Below are 14,701 nucleotides of genomic sequence, written 5' to 3'. Positions count from 1 at the left end.
TCTCAACTAGACTGAACTGTAGAAAGTTTCAGATCCAGCCAAGCATATTCCATCTTTCTCAAAACTCTAGTCCAGCAAGAGGGCCTCAGACTGTCCTGACTCTGCAGCCCTAGGGCATTCCCCAGTGGGAGAGCACCCAGCCCCATCATCACCCCCATGAGTCCCTTACACCATAAATGAGGTGACCTCTGCCCCAAATGGAGGGCTGAATGGTAAAGATGGGCCAATGACTAATTTAATGTGTATCCTCCCCCACGTTTGCCCTGAAAATGTGAGAAGGAAATGCACTTGGCTACAAGAGGACTTCTCTTTTCTTCCCTGAAGCGAGGGAGCTCAGTAAAGCCCAGACCAGCAGGGAATACCAGGTCTGTGGCTCACTCGAGGTTGTGCTATGCCCTCTGGCTAGTGTCTTTTCAGGGCCCTTGGTGTCTACGTTCACCTCTCCCTTCCTGCAATGGAACCAAGGTCTTTGGGTCCAACTGGGTTTCAAAGGAGAAACAGGCATGCACAAGGTGAACCACAAGGCTTAGGAGAGGGAACACGGGACCTTGTGTTCAAAGAACTGAAAGTAGATTGATTTTTATTGGAGCTTGAATTGCAAGGGAGTGAGCCCTGGGAATATAAGCATCAAATGAGGTAATCTAAGCATGTTAGAGAGTGTCAGGTGCTGGATAAATGTGAATTACTTCCCACATCACAAAAGTACTGGGGAACCAAATGATATGTTATATGCATGCTTGCATTACATAAATTGTAGTTGTTACAAGATACTTTGGCAGAAGATGGATTAAGCATAATCCATGCAGACAGATCAGAAAAATATGTATCTTTTGCTTCTTTTGCTCTTACTGTTTTAGAACTGTTTGTAAACTGAGAATTTGGATGGGTGTTTTTTTTTTTTTTCAGATGAACATACTGTACCCAACTTTTACACTCACTGTTTAGATATTCTTGGTTTCCTGCCACTGCAACACCCATGCTTTAGACCTGAAGCTTTGTGATTGTTTTCGTTGTTGTTTTGTTTTTTTTAGGGCCACACCCGCGGCATATGGAGGTTCCCAGGCTAGGGGTTGAATTGGAGCTACAGCTGCTGGCCGTAGCAACGCCAGATCTGAGCCGTGCCTGCAAACTACACCACAGCTCATGGCAACACCAGATCCTTAACCCAATGAGTGAGGCCAGGGATCGAACCTGTAACCTTATGGTTCCTAGTCAGACTTGTTTCTGCTGCACCATGACAGAAACTCCTGAGATCATTTTTTATGGCCAGATAATTCTTTGTCTGTGAGTGTGGGGAAAGAGGGTTGGGTATTTCTATCCCCTTCTATATCTTCAATTACGACTCCATGCAAAGACATTATCATATGACACCTAAACTACTGCCCTAATTTCTTAGCTGTCTGTTCTGTCTCTAGCTTCCTTTGCCTCAAAATCAGCTTCTTCTTAGCTGTCCAAATATCAGTATCATTTTGTTGATTAAAAGTAACTATACAAGAACCTCTGCTGTGGCCACTGTGATAGGACAAGAAAAAAAAGAGGCAAAACTGTTGGCAGGAAGAAGTACATTTATCATTATTTTCAGACAATATAATTACATATCAGAAAACAGAAAAGCTATTCAAACTAATGGGAGCTCAGTAAACTAAGACGTCAACTAGTAAGAAAGGGCAGTAAAATGGTCTAATACAAAATACATTTGTACAAAACATTAGTTTTCCTATATAGTAAGAACAGCCAATTAGAGATATGATAGAAAAATATGACTTATGATATATACCCGGGTACCTTGTTGACATCTTCATAAGAATGTGTCACAGAAACTTCAGTGCAAAAGTGAATTTATAACTTCCACTAAAATCTGCCCCTTTTCCAGTGCACCCTAGCTCAGTGGGGGACCTTCCGTTTCATTTACCTATTTGCACAAGGCAGACCCCGAAGGTTCATCTTTGCCTCCTCCCTCTCTCACACCCTGAGAGTCACCAAACTCTGACAAGCGTGTCTTCTACACTCACCTGCTTCTCTCTCCAACCCAACAACCTCCACCTCTAACCCAACTGCCTCCATCATCTCTCACCTGGACAACTGTCATAATTGCTCACTGTTCTGCTCTTTTGAGTTCCTTGCTCTCTCCAACCTGTCTCCACAAAGCAGCCATAAGGATCCTTTGAGATTTTTAAGCTAAATCCCTTGATGGTATTTTCAACTAGCTTATAAACCTCACATCCTTACCGTATCCTCCACAGCTTTGCTTCCTGCAGTCCTTGCTGATGCTTCTAGCCACTTGCCTCCTCACCCTGTGTGCTCTAAGCCACACGCAGCCTCCATTGTGGTTTCTCATCTCTTTGCCACCTCAGAGCCTTCACTCTGTATTCCCCCCACCCCCAGGGGTGGGGGTGGGGATAAAGATCACTGACCTTCCATTAAGAAGGCTGGTTGGGCCGAGCCAGGGGATCTGAGCCCTTGACAGAGATCGCCCCCTCTCCCTGAGCCTCCCCTTCCCCATCCGCAGCATGAGACGGTTGACCTTAAAGATCTCTCTGGCATTCCATGAGCTGAAGCTTCAGGAAGAGATGACAGCAGTTGAACGGGTGGAGGAGGAGAATGGGAAATGGGAAAAGAGGAGAGAGGAAATAGTCTTGAGGAAGAGAGCACAGAAAGAGAAGCTAGGAAACGACGGGTAACCACTTTGGGGATATTTAAAACACTAAACGCTATCACTTTATTAGCAGAACAACTCAGATTAAATCTTAACAGCATGGCCAACAAGCACATGAAAAAATGCTCAACATCACTGATTATTAGAGAAATGCACAGCTGCTACTAGGTACCACCTCACACCAGTCAGAATGGCCATCATTAACAAGTCCACAAATAACAAATGCTGGACAGGGTGTGGGGAAAGGGGAACCCTCCTACACTGTTGGTGGGAATGCAAATTGGTACAACCACTATGGAAAACAGTATGGAGGTACCTCAGAAAACTAAATATAGAACTACCATGTGACCCAGGAATCCCACTCTTGGGCATACATCTGGACCCAACTTTCCTTGGAAAAGACACATGAATCCATATGTTCATTGCAGCGCTATTCACAACAGCCGAGACAATGAAACAACCTAAAGGTCTGTCAACAGATAAATGAATTAAGAAGATGTGGTACACATACACAACGGAATACTACTCAGCCATAAAAAATAACAAAATAATGCCATTGGCAGCAACATGGTTGGAACGAGAGACTCTCATACTAAGTGAAGTAAGTCAGAAAGAGAAAGACAAATACCATACGATATCCCTTATATCTAGAATCTAATATACAGCATAAATAAACCTTTCCACAGAAAAGAAACTCACAGACTTGGAGAACAGATTTGCAGTTGCCAAAGGGGACAGGAAGGGGTGGGGTAGACTGGAAATCTGGGGTTAATAGATGCAGACTATTGCCTTTTGAATAGATAAGCAATGAGATCTGCTATATAGCACTGGGAACTATATCTATATCTAGTCACTTGGGATGGAGCATGATGGAGGATAATGTGAGAAAAAGAACGCATGTATGTATGTGTGACTGGGTCACTTTGCTGTACAGTAGAAAATTGACAGTAGTTCCTGTGGTGGCTAGTGGTTAATGAACCCAACTAGAATCCATGAGGATGCCGCTTTGATCCCTGACCTCACTAAGGATCTGGTGTTGCCATGAGTCGTGATGTAGGTCACAGATGCAGATCAGATCTGGCGGATGGGATCTGGTGTTGCTGCAGCTGTGGCATAAGCTGGCATCTGCAGCACCGATTCAACCCCTAGCCTGGGAACCTCCATATACCATGGGTGCAGCCCTAAAAAGACAACAAAAAAAAAAAGAAAAAAAAATTGACAGAACACACTGTAAACCAACTACAATGGGAAAAAAAATTATTTTTTTAAAAATCTTAACGGATTTGGGACCATCATAATAATCTGGTCATAAGGAGAGGAAACGCCAACCAATTTGTGGTATTTAAATATTAAATACATGCAGTCCATAGATGAAACCATTGGGCAAGGGAAGAACTGGGAGAGTGGGAATAACATATACACACTACTGTATAAAACAGGTGATTAATGAGACCCTACTGTATAGCACAGGGAAATCTACTCAATACATATGACTGACTGACTTTGCTGTACACCTGAAATGAATACAACACTGAAAATCAACTGTACTCCAATAAAATTAAATTTTTTTAAAAATGAAAAAAAGATAAATATTAAATATATGCACTATATTGAAAATCTGATTCTACCCCATGAAAACACTTAATATGATCCAAAACAAAGAAGAAAAAAATGAAACAAAATGTCATTCATCCACATAAAGAGCTTCTGGGTAGCCAAAGGAAAGGACACAGTTCCTTCCTCTCCGGGCTTCCAGGGACTCCTGGTTGCCTACTCAAATATCCTTCTCTCTTCCTACCAGAATTGGGGAGCAACATATCCAGTTAAAATCTTACATTTCCCAGTTTCCTTTTGCCAAGAGGGATGGCCACATAGCATTATCTAGCAGATGATATGTAAGAAAAAATTGCTGGTTGGACTTCAGTGATATGTCACTAAAGGCAGGACAGACTGTGGCCATATGTCCTTTGCTTGTCCTTTGTTTTGTATGCCTTCCCCTCCTTCGGCCATCCTGTAACCTTCTTCAACCACTTTGTGACCTTGAGAGGACAACCAAGGAACAGGCCAAGAGAACCAGAGACCTCTATTTAAATCCCAGCTCTGCCACCTGCAAACCCTATGAACTTGGACAGTTCATTTAACCTCTCTGAGCCTCATTCTTGTCTACAAAATTCTTTCATAATAATATCTATTTCTTGACATGAAACCATTGACATGAAATCAATTATCTTCTACATGAACGAGAAACTTCAGCAGCTCCAGCCTTGAAAAAAATTACCTTTTCAAAGTTGTAGGCCTATTTTACTGATCATTTGAGGAATCCTGTCAATCTGTAATTCCACATTGTTCAATTCTAGCAATTTTTCTTGAATTATTTATTTGATGGTGCCTTTCTTTTCATTTTCTGCCTATTCTCACTCTTGAACTCCTATTATTTGGATGTTGGACCTCTTAGTCTGTTTCTCTAATTTTCTTATCTTTGGATAAGATTGTTCATTTTTCTTATCACTATAGCAGGCAAAGAACCCTAAGGAGACAGGCGCCATCCTCCCCCTTAGAAGGAAGTGAGGAATTTAAAATAATAAACACTTCTTCTCTAGTACACGAACCAAAAAAACCTAATCACTTAGAAATTTTTAAGCGCCTTTCTGGATAATATATGAGTTAAAGAGGAAAAAATTAAACTTCAAATAGACTATTTAAAAACAATGAAAAAGAAAATTTGGAGTTCCCGTCGTGGCACAGTGGTTAATGAATCTGAGTAGGAACCATGAGGTTGCAGGTTCGACCCCTGGCCTTGCTCAGTGGGTTAAGGTTCCGGCGTTGCCGTGAGCTGTGGTGTAGGTTGCAGACGCAGCTCGGATCCCGCGTTGCTGTGGCTCTGGTGTAGGCTGGTGGCTACAGCTCCATTTCGACCCCTAGCCTGGAACCTCCATATGCCGTGGGAGCGGCCCTAGAAATGGCAAAAAGACAAAAAAAAAAAAAAAAAAAAAAGAAAGAAAAAAGAAAATTACACAGAAAATCTTATGGGATGAGGCAAAGCTGATTCATAGGCAAATCCATAACCTTGAATGCCCTTATGATTAGTCAGAAAAGCATGAAAGGAGGTAAAATAAACATTCACTCAAGTAATTTGTTTTTTTATAAAAGATTAAAATAACTGAGAAGAAATTTGGAAAATGTAGTTAAAGCAAACCTTAGTGATTAGTAACCTTAACAGTCAAAAACGCAGTAGAACTAGTAAATTTTTAGAGTTAGTTCATGAAATAGCTTTGTTTCCACCGAAAGGGGAAGTGTAAATAAATGTTACAAATGCAAAAAAGGAAACTAATGATTTCAAAACTGTAAGTGGACTCTATGCATAATTATATGCTAATACTCTCAAAACCTCTGTGAAATGGATTCTTTTCCGGGAAAACTTAATATACCAAAATTTCCTCCAGAAAAATCAGACTACCTGAATAGACCAACAACAAAAGATAAAATATAAAGAAAGTTGTCAGAGTATTGCTTCCAAAAATGGCTTCCAACCTCAGACGATTTCATGGGTGCATTATTTCAATCTTCCACAGAACAATAACTTCCATGTAACATAAATCCCTTCAGGATATGAAAAAACATGTACCTCTTATTAGTTCCTTCTACAAAGCTAGCAAAACTATTGACATGAGCTTTTGGCTGAATCTCAAAAACATTATATTGAGTGAAAGAAGCCAGACACAGAGTATAAACCATATGATCTCATTTATATGAAGTTCAAGGATGAACAAAACTAATGTCTGGTGATAAAAATTATAGACGTGTTTGCTGGGGGTGGGGATAGAGGACTGCCTAGAAAGAGCCACAGGGGAACTTTCTGGGACCATGAGAATGTTCCATAACTTGATCTGGGTGACGGCTACTGAAGTGTGTGTATTTGGCAAAATTCATTACGTTGTAGCCTTCAGATTTCTGCATTTCACTGTATGTAAATTATACCTCGATAATACACTCTAGGGGAAGAAAAAAATCTCATAACCAGGACTTAAAAGACAGCCAAGAAAAACAGCAGGATAATCACACTTAATACGCTGTCTATGCAAAAAGACTACACAAACTATAGATAATCTTGCAATAGATTAGAAGAAAAACACATATAAAAATTGCAAGGTTGTTTCAACATTAAGAGTCTATTTCTACAATAATTCAAACAAGAAAAGGCAAATTATCATTTTGAAATTAGTTTATAAAGTTCATTTATTCATGATATTAATCCCTAATAAACTCAGATAAAAAAAGATAATACGGAGTTCCCGTTGTGGCTCAGCAGTAACAAAACACGACTGATATCCATGAGGATGCTGCTTCAAGCCCTGGCCTTGCTCAGTGGGTTAAGGGATCTGGTGTTGCCATAAGCTGTGCTGCAGGTTGCAGATGGGGCTCAGATCCTGCGTTGCTATGGCTGTGGTGTAGGCTGGCAGCTGCAGCTCGGATTCAAACCCTAGCCTGGGAACTTCCATGTGCCATGTGTGCAGCCCTAAAAAAAAAAAAAAGAAAAAAAAGAAAAAAGCTAATACCTCAACAGGATAAAAAGCATCTATCTCAAACTGAAAGCCAAGTCATCCTTAACAGGGAACCTCAAGAGGCCACCTCACTAATGTCAAGAACAAAACGAGTCTGGCTGCTGTTCCCACTGCTATTTACTATTGTTCTGAAATTTCTAAGCAATATAAAAGGACCAGAAATAGATATGAATCATAAGTATAAGGGAGAAAGACAAAAGTATCATTTTTAGTCCATGATAATATTGTCTTTCTAGAGAACTCAAGAGGGCCAACTGAAAAACGATGTTTGGACTGACTACAAAATAAATATACAGACACAGGTAAGGATGTTCACTGAAGCACTATTATGAAGAACAATTGGAAACCACCTAAATGTCTAATAATAGGAGACTGGATTAATAGAAGTGTCCACACCCAATAGAATACTATGTAGCAGTTAAAATGAATTAGGTAGATATAAAAATATTTAGCGAAAAAGAAAATGCAGGATGATATACACAGTGTGGAACTTAAATGTTTGAAAACACTAAACTATACTGCTTGGAAAATGCAAAAATATGGATGTGAAAAATACCTACCAGCTTCAGTGATTACCTCATGGGAGCGAGGAGGGGGAATGAGATGGAGGAGAGAGGGCAAGGGGGCTTCGACTATGGTTGGACCTTTTTTAAGGAATAAAAAGAGAAAGAGGGGGGCAAACTCGCTTCATCTGACAACCAGATCCAGTGCGCCGGAAATAAGCTCCAGAAAATTCCCTGTGCCCATAACTAGTTAATCCTCCACCCTCACCTCCACAACCACCTTCAGAGGTGAGTTTTTTCGGTTCTTGAAGGTTTTTTTTTTTTCTTGCCGTGCCCAAGGCCAGGGACTGAAGCAGACCAGAGCAGCATCCTGAGCCACAGCAATGACAATACCAGATTTTCAACCCACTGAGCCACTGAGGAATTCCTTGAAGTTTATATAAAAGGAATCATGGTGGAGTTCCTGTCATGGCTTAGTGGTTAACAAATCCGAACTAGGAACCATGAGGTTGCGGGTTCGATCCCTGGCCTTGCTCAGTGGGTTAAGGAGCCAGCGTTGCCATGAGCTGTGGTGTAGGTCTCAGATGCAGCTCGGATCCCGAGTTGCTGTGGCTCTGGCGTAGGATGGCAGCTACAGCTCCAATTGGACCCCTAGCCTGGGAACCTCCACATGCCACGGGAGCGGCTCAAGAAATGGCAAAAAGACCAAAAAAAAAAAAAAAAAAAAAAAAAAAAAGGAATCATGGGCTCCCTTTCGGGCCTTCCTTGGTCCCCCTCGGAAGACTGGCCTCCTTTAGGACATCCAGTCTCTGGCACAGCCCTGTGGCAGCTGAGACGCAGTTGAGGACGGCACACCCCAGCGCTCTCAGCTGCCATGCAGGCCAGGGATGCAGCCTATCTTGGGCTGCTCATCTCCACGCACAGAGCAAGCAGCCAGAGGACAGGGCTCCCCTCCTGATACTTTACAGAGATTTGCTTGTGGTACCAATCAGAATACTGCTGTACCCGTAGGACAAGGCCATGGGGAAAAGACTTCATCACAACACGGATGGATCAGGGCTTCTCCACCTCAGCACAACCGACACTGGGGACCAGGTAATTCTCTCTTGCGAGGAGTGTCCTGGACACTGTGGGATGTTCAGCAACATCCCTGGCCTCTACCCACTAGAGGTTGGTCCCCTGCTGTGACAACTAAAAATATCTCCAGACAGTGCCAGAGGTGCCCCCCGGGGAACAAAAATCACTCTTGGCTGAGAACTACTGTGACAGAAGATAGATTAGATGGGGGGAGGGAGGGAAGGGAGACAGGGGTGAGTTCAGGGTTTTTTTCCTTACCTAGGAGTAAAATCATTATGATACATGCATTAGGATTGGAAGAAACAAGGAAACTGCATGGAGGACATGAAAGAAAATCTTCATGGTTAGGGAGCAGTCCAGGTTCAAGGGTGGGAAAACAGTAATCCAAACCTATTGATTCTGCTCAAAAGAATATGTAAGCTTAATGGAACTGCAATTGAAACTTGGCTGGTAACCTTCTGGAACTTAAAAAGGTTCCGCTACAGGAGAACAGACTTGTGGCTGCCCAGGGGGAGGGGCTGGGATTAGCAGATGGAAGCTATTACACACGGAGGGGATAAAGTTCCTACAGTATAGCACTGAGAACTAGATTCAATGTCCTATGATAAACCATAATGGAGGAGTTCCTGTCATGGCGCAGTGGTTAACGAATCCGAACTAGGAACCATGAGGTTGCGGGTTCGATCCCTGGCCTTGCTCTGTGGGTTAAGGAGCCAGCGTTGCCATGAGCTGTGGTGTAGGTCTCAGATGCAGCTTGAATCCCTCGTGGCTGTGGCTCTGGCATAGGCCGGCAGCTACAGCTCTGATTCAACCCCTAGCCTGGGAACCTCCATATACCTTGGGAAGCAGCTCCAGAAAAGGCAAAAAGACTTAAAAAAAAAAAAAAAACTATAATGGAAAAGAATATTTTTTTGAAGAGTTTTGGAGTTCCCTGATGGCTCAGGGGGTTAAGGATCCGGTGTTGTCACCGCTGTGGCTCTGGTTATAGCTGTGGCAAACTTTCCATCCCTGGCCCTGAACGTCTGCATGCTGTGGGCATGGCCAAAAAAAAAAAAAGGGTGTATGTATGTGTAACTAAATCACTTTGTTGTACAGCGGAAATTGACACAACGTTGTTAATTAACTACACTTTAATAAAAAAATTTTCTTAATGTTACTCTAAAGTGTGAACAGAAAAAACAAGAGGTTGAGCAATGAAGACAATTTTCAAATAATAAATAAATAATGGATTTATCTACCAGATATTAAATGGGTTATAAAATTGTAATAATTAAAACAGTGTAGAAGATAGACATAGCCATGAAAAAATTAAAAGCCTGGAAACAGGCCCTACTCTATGTAAGAATATAGTATCGATTAAGGTGGCATTTAAATTAATGAGAAATGTTGTGGAATGCTCAATAAATGGCTGAAAACCATCAAGAAGTTGATGCAGGAATAATTCTTAACAATTTGGGGCCAGGAAAAACATCCAGGCCTTGCACCATACATCCAAATAAACTTTGTGAATCAGAGTTATTATTTTAATTAAACTATAAAAAATCTAGAATAAAATATAGGTGAATATTTTTCTATAGTAGGAGACGAATGGCTTTCTAAGCAAAAGGAGAGACCAAAAAGGAAAAGATTGATACACTTGACTACATTAAAATGCCAATCTTCTCTATATCAGGAAGCACCACGAAAATAAAATTCAGAGAAACTATTTCTCACATGACGAAAAAATATTTCACCTTGCCTCTAAATCAATATGATAAGGATATGTCCTTCCCATTGTTTAAATGGACGAAAGGACAGGACCACGCAATTCACAAGAGATGAAAGAGAAATGGCTGAAAACCATCAAGAGGTTAATCTCCCTAGAAATCCACGTTATGCAAATTAGAACAGTAAGAAGTCATCTTTCACTTATCAAATTGGTACGGATTTTTTTAAGGTCACACCCAGCGCTTGGGACTTTCCACATCCTTTCAAGAGAATGTTAATTTATGAAAACTTTCCGAAAAGGAATTTGACAACTATTTTCAAAAGCCTTAAAAATTTCTTGTACACCTAGAAGTTTCACACTTACACCTCCAGCCCGGAACGCACCCCTGAATTCCACAGGTGGATTGCCAACCACCCTCCACCACTTCGGTTTCTCACCGGTGCTTCAATGCACCACATTCAAAGCCAAGGTCCCCATTCCAACTGCCCCTCTGTGCCCCAAAGCTGTTCCTCCTATGGCCACCTCCTCTCAGGAAAAGATAATTCTACCCTCCCCACTGTTCAGACCCAAAACCTCGACATCCCTGACATCTTTCTTTGACTTCAACCCTGGGAGCATTAAGCTTCAAAATAGGTTCAGAGTCTACCCCTGATCACCATCTCTGTAACCAAGCAAGGTTTGCTCCCCACCTGGCACAGAAGCCAGTACTTTGGCGTTTGAGAAAATAAAGAGCTTTAGGAGTTTCCGCTGTGGCTCAGCGGTAAGGAACCCGACCAGCATCCATGAGAGAGAGAGGGAAAGAAAGAAAGAAAAAGAAAGAAAGGGTAAAGGGTTATTGCAAGGTCGACCAGCAAGGAAACAGGAGGCAAGACTCAACCCTGTCTCGTCAATCAATCTAGGGTTGGCGCGAAATTTAAGGTGTTAGGGAAATTTCAAACTTGGAAGCTGACTGGCTAGTCTCAAATCAGTACATACAAGCTACCTGCGGTGCTGGAAGCCAAATTTTCCTTATTGAAGGACTTCTCACTTCGTTAAGGGGTCCGGTGGCAATATTTCTCTTCCAGAGACGGACGATTCCGCTTCCTGGATCATCGCAGAAACAAGGATTTCCGTGTTGCACATGCGCAATGCTCTGTAAAATAGCTCAAGGTTTGATTAATCGACAACCTACTTAAGGAGGCAAAACGAGTTTAAGCTGGTCAGTGCTTTATTAGCCATTTCACACCTCTATCACCGACACCCTGTTCCAAGCCACCATCATTCCTTACTCCGACCATTGTAACAGCCCTGCCTCCACTTTTGTCTCTTCCAGAACATCCTCAGTGTGGCAGCCAGAAAGACCCTTTTGTAGCCTGAGTCAAACCAAATCACTCCTTGCTCAAAACCCTCCATTGGCTCCCATCTCAGAAAAAAGCAAAGCCCATATAAGGCCCTATAAGATGGTGATATTGTGATATATAAGAAAAATATGTGAAGTTTGAATTGTGGCTCAGTGGATTAAGAACCTAACATACTGTCTGTGAGGATTCAGGTTCCATCCCTGGCCTCGCTCATTGGTTGATCCAGTGTTGCCGCAAGCAGCAGCCTGGGTTGCAGATGTGGCTCAGATCTGGTGCTGCCATGGCTGTGGTGTAGGCCAGCAGCTGCAGCTCCAATTGGACCCCTAGCCTGGGAACTCCCATATGCTGCAGGTACAGTCATTAAAAAAAATAAAAATAAAAAATAAAAACACACAGGGAAAGAAGGGAGGGAGGAAGGAAGGAGAGAAGGAAGATATTTGGTGACTTAGATGACCAAAACATATTTCTTATATATATTTGGTCTTTATCTACAGCTCCTGACTCACAGCTCCCCAAATCCTGGGAATTTCCTAAGTGTGAGAGCTATAAAGGAGCCTCTTTTGTTGTGTTAATGAGGTGGCTTTCAGAGAGCATTTAAGATGGGGGGAGGGTGCTGCTTATTGCCACTGGATCCAACCACCTGATAAACGATGGAAACTTTCAGTTCCACCTCCCAACCTCCATAGAAGGGAGAGGGACTGGAGCTAGAGATGGGTACCCTGATGATGTAATCAGTCAAATCTCTGTACTGAAGCCACATAAAAACCAAAAAAAGGTGGGTTGGCAAAAAGGTGGAGATCTGGGGCGTGGTGTCCCTGGAGATGGTATCAAAGCTCCGTGCCCCTCCCCCATACCTTCCCTTATGCACCTCCTCCATCTGGCTGTTCCCAAGTTATATCCTTTTATAGTAAACCAGTGCTCTTCTAGCAAGTAAGATGTTTTCACTGAGTTCTGGGAGCTGCTCTAGCAAACTAATCACACCCAAGCGTCATGGGACCCTCTGATTTATATCCAGTCAGTCAGAAGCACAGGTAACAACCTGGGCTTGCAATTGGCAATTTGGGGGGTGGGGGGCAGTGGGGAGGGAGTAGTCTTGTATGACTGAATCCTTAACCTGTGGTATCTGAGGCTATCTCTGGATAGATAGTATCAGGATTCAGTTAAATTCTTGGACATTCTGATGGTGTCCAAGAACTGCTTGTTGAAAGTGTGGGGGCACTTTCTCACACATGTCAGAATTGGGCTCAGGAACCCAAAAGAAAGCCCACATATAATCTGCTACTTTTCTCACCTACACCTAAATGAAGCTATATAATCATAAAATCCAACATTGCAGAATGCCAGTGCCAGAAAGGATTAGATTCTGCTTTAGCAAGTCTGTGCTGACATATGGAAATACTTCCCTAGAAATGCCTCTGATAGTGTAGAACCACTGAGATTCTAATCCAATATTTCTATTCTACGAAAGAACAAACTGAGGTTTAGAAAGTGAATTCCTGGAGATGTGCAGAATCAACAACACACCTCTCTTAGGATGTCCCCTTGATCCAGCCCTTCCTGCAATCCCATCCAGCTCTTAGAGTCTTAGTGATATTAACGCTCCCTGACAGCCCTGCACTAACCAATCAGAACACATATTTAGAATAATGGTTGGGATAAATGTTATCCATTTATATGACAAAATGAAGAATTTCTTTGGGCAATCAGAATTTCCTTGTTGATCTTTGACTCCCCACCATCCAAACATCTTTCCAGTTTGAAAGAAATCCCCCGGGGTATGAGCAATAACCCTGCCTGATATATCTGTTCCCACTCCCAAACAGCCAAACTTTCTGCTCTCCTTTTTATCCAAAATCCTGTCACACATCTTTGGATCTCAGCCAGCCCACCTGTTAAGGTGTATGAGAAGGTCTCCCAGAGCATCATGGGGCCATGTGGGGGCCTGGAGCCTTCTCTCGGAGCTGAGCTCCAGTGCGAGTCCCCAAACGTGGTAAAGGCCGCTATTAAAAACCCAGCAGGAGGAGCCAGTGAACAAAGAGGCGCCTTAATGACATGCCTTGGAAGCAAGTCTTTTTATAACTTCATTCTTCCCTTTCAATGGCCCCAAATGAAGATGAACTCAGAAAGGAGCCCTTGGCAACAGCAAAGGAGAAAACAGCCTTCAAGGGCCCTCGCCTTGTGCCCAAGCTCTTGTTTCAAAGGGGAGGCACCCAGTGGGTTCGATTATCTGGATCATGAGGAATAACAAAAACCACCCTTGGGAGAAACTATGGACCAATCATGCAGAGGCTCTAGACTGCAGCTGCCATGATAATTAGCTGCTTCTTATCCTGAAGTCTCTCTACTTCTCCCACCATCCCACTCCTGTGTTCCAGCTGAAGGCAGGTGGTGCACAGGGCCCCGTGAACAAGGACCATCTGGAGAGGCCCCTGGACACTTGAAGTCAAGAGCAGGGGCTCTGCAGGCAGCCTGCCCTGGTGGGAAAACCAGCTCCACCTCCATTCGTTTTGTGACCCAGAGGGAGCTATTTCACATCTCTGCACCTCGGTGTCCTCATCTAAAAGCGGACATAAGAGCAGTGCCTACTTGGAGATCCCATCATGGCTCAGTGGTTAACGAATCTGACTAGCATCCACGAGGACGCAGGTTGGATCCCTGGCCTTGCTCAGTGGGTTTAGGATCTGGCGTTGCTGTGAGCTGTCACGTAGGTCACAGACACAGCTCGGACCCTGCCTTGCTGTGGCTGTGGCATAGGCCAGCAGTTGCAGCTCTGATTCATCCCCTAGCCTGGGAACTTCCATAAGCCTTGGCTTCGGCCCTAAAAAGACAAAAAGCCGTGCCTACCTTACAGTAGT

The 14,701-nt window shown here is 42.9% G+C and overlaps 1 protein-coding gene across 2 annotated transcripts in view; it reads right to left on the bottom strand.

Moving 5' to 3' along the window:
- TOX2 (TOX high mobility group box family member 2) overlaps window positions 1-11,617 on the bottom strand; it is a 238,534-nt gene extending 226,917 nt beyond the window's left edge. For both annotated transcript variants that reach the window (XM_085004020.1, XM_085004021.1), the window contains exon 1: window positions 11,489-11,617. The gene's annotated coding sequence lies outside the window, so the exon portion shown is untranslated. The remainder of the gene's footprint in view (window positions 1-11,488) is intronic.
- Between the last annotated feature and the right edge of the window lie 3,084 nt (window positions 11,618-14,701).

Source organism: Sus scrofa, chromosome 17, assembly GCF_054392235.1.
Source record: "Sus scrofa isolate SSC_HxYL_T2T_F1_AM1 chromosome 17, Sscrofa_HxYL_maternal_Yorkshire_Landrace_v2.0, whole genome shotgun sequence".
NCBI classification, from domain to species: domain Eukaryota; kingdom Metazoa; phylum Chordata; class Mammalia; order Artiodactyla; family Suidae; genus Sus; species Sus scrofa.
Note: the sequence above shows the minus strand (reverse complement) of the source record. Positions and strands in the feature narration are given on the sequence as shown.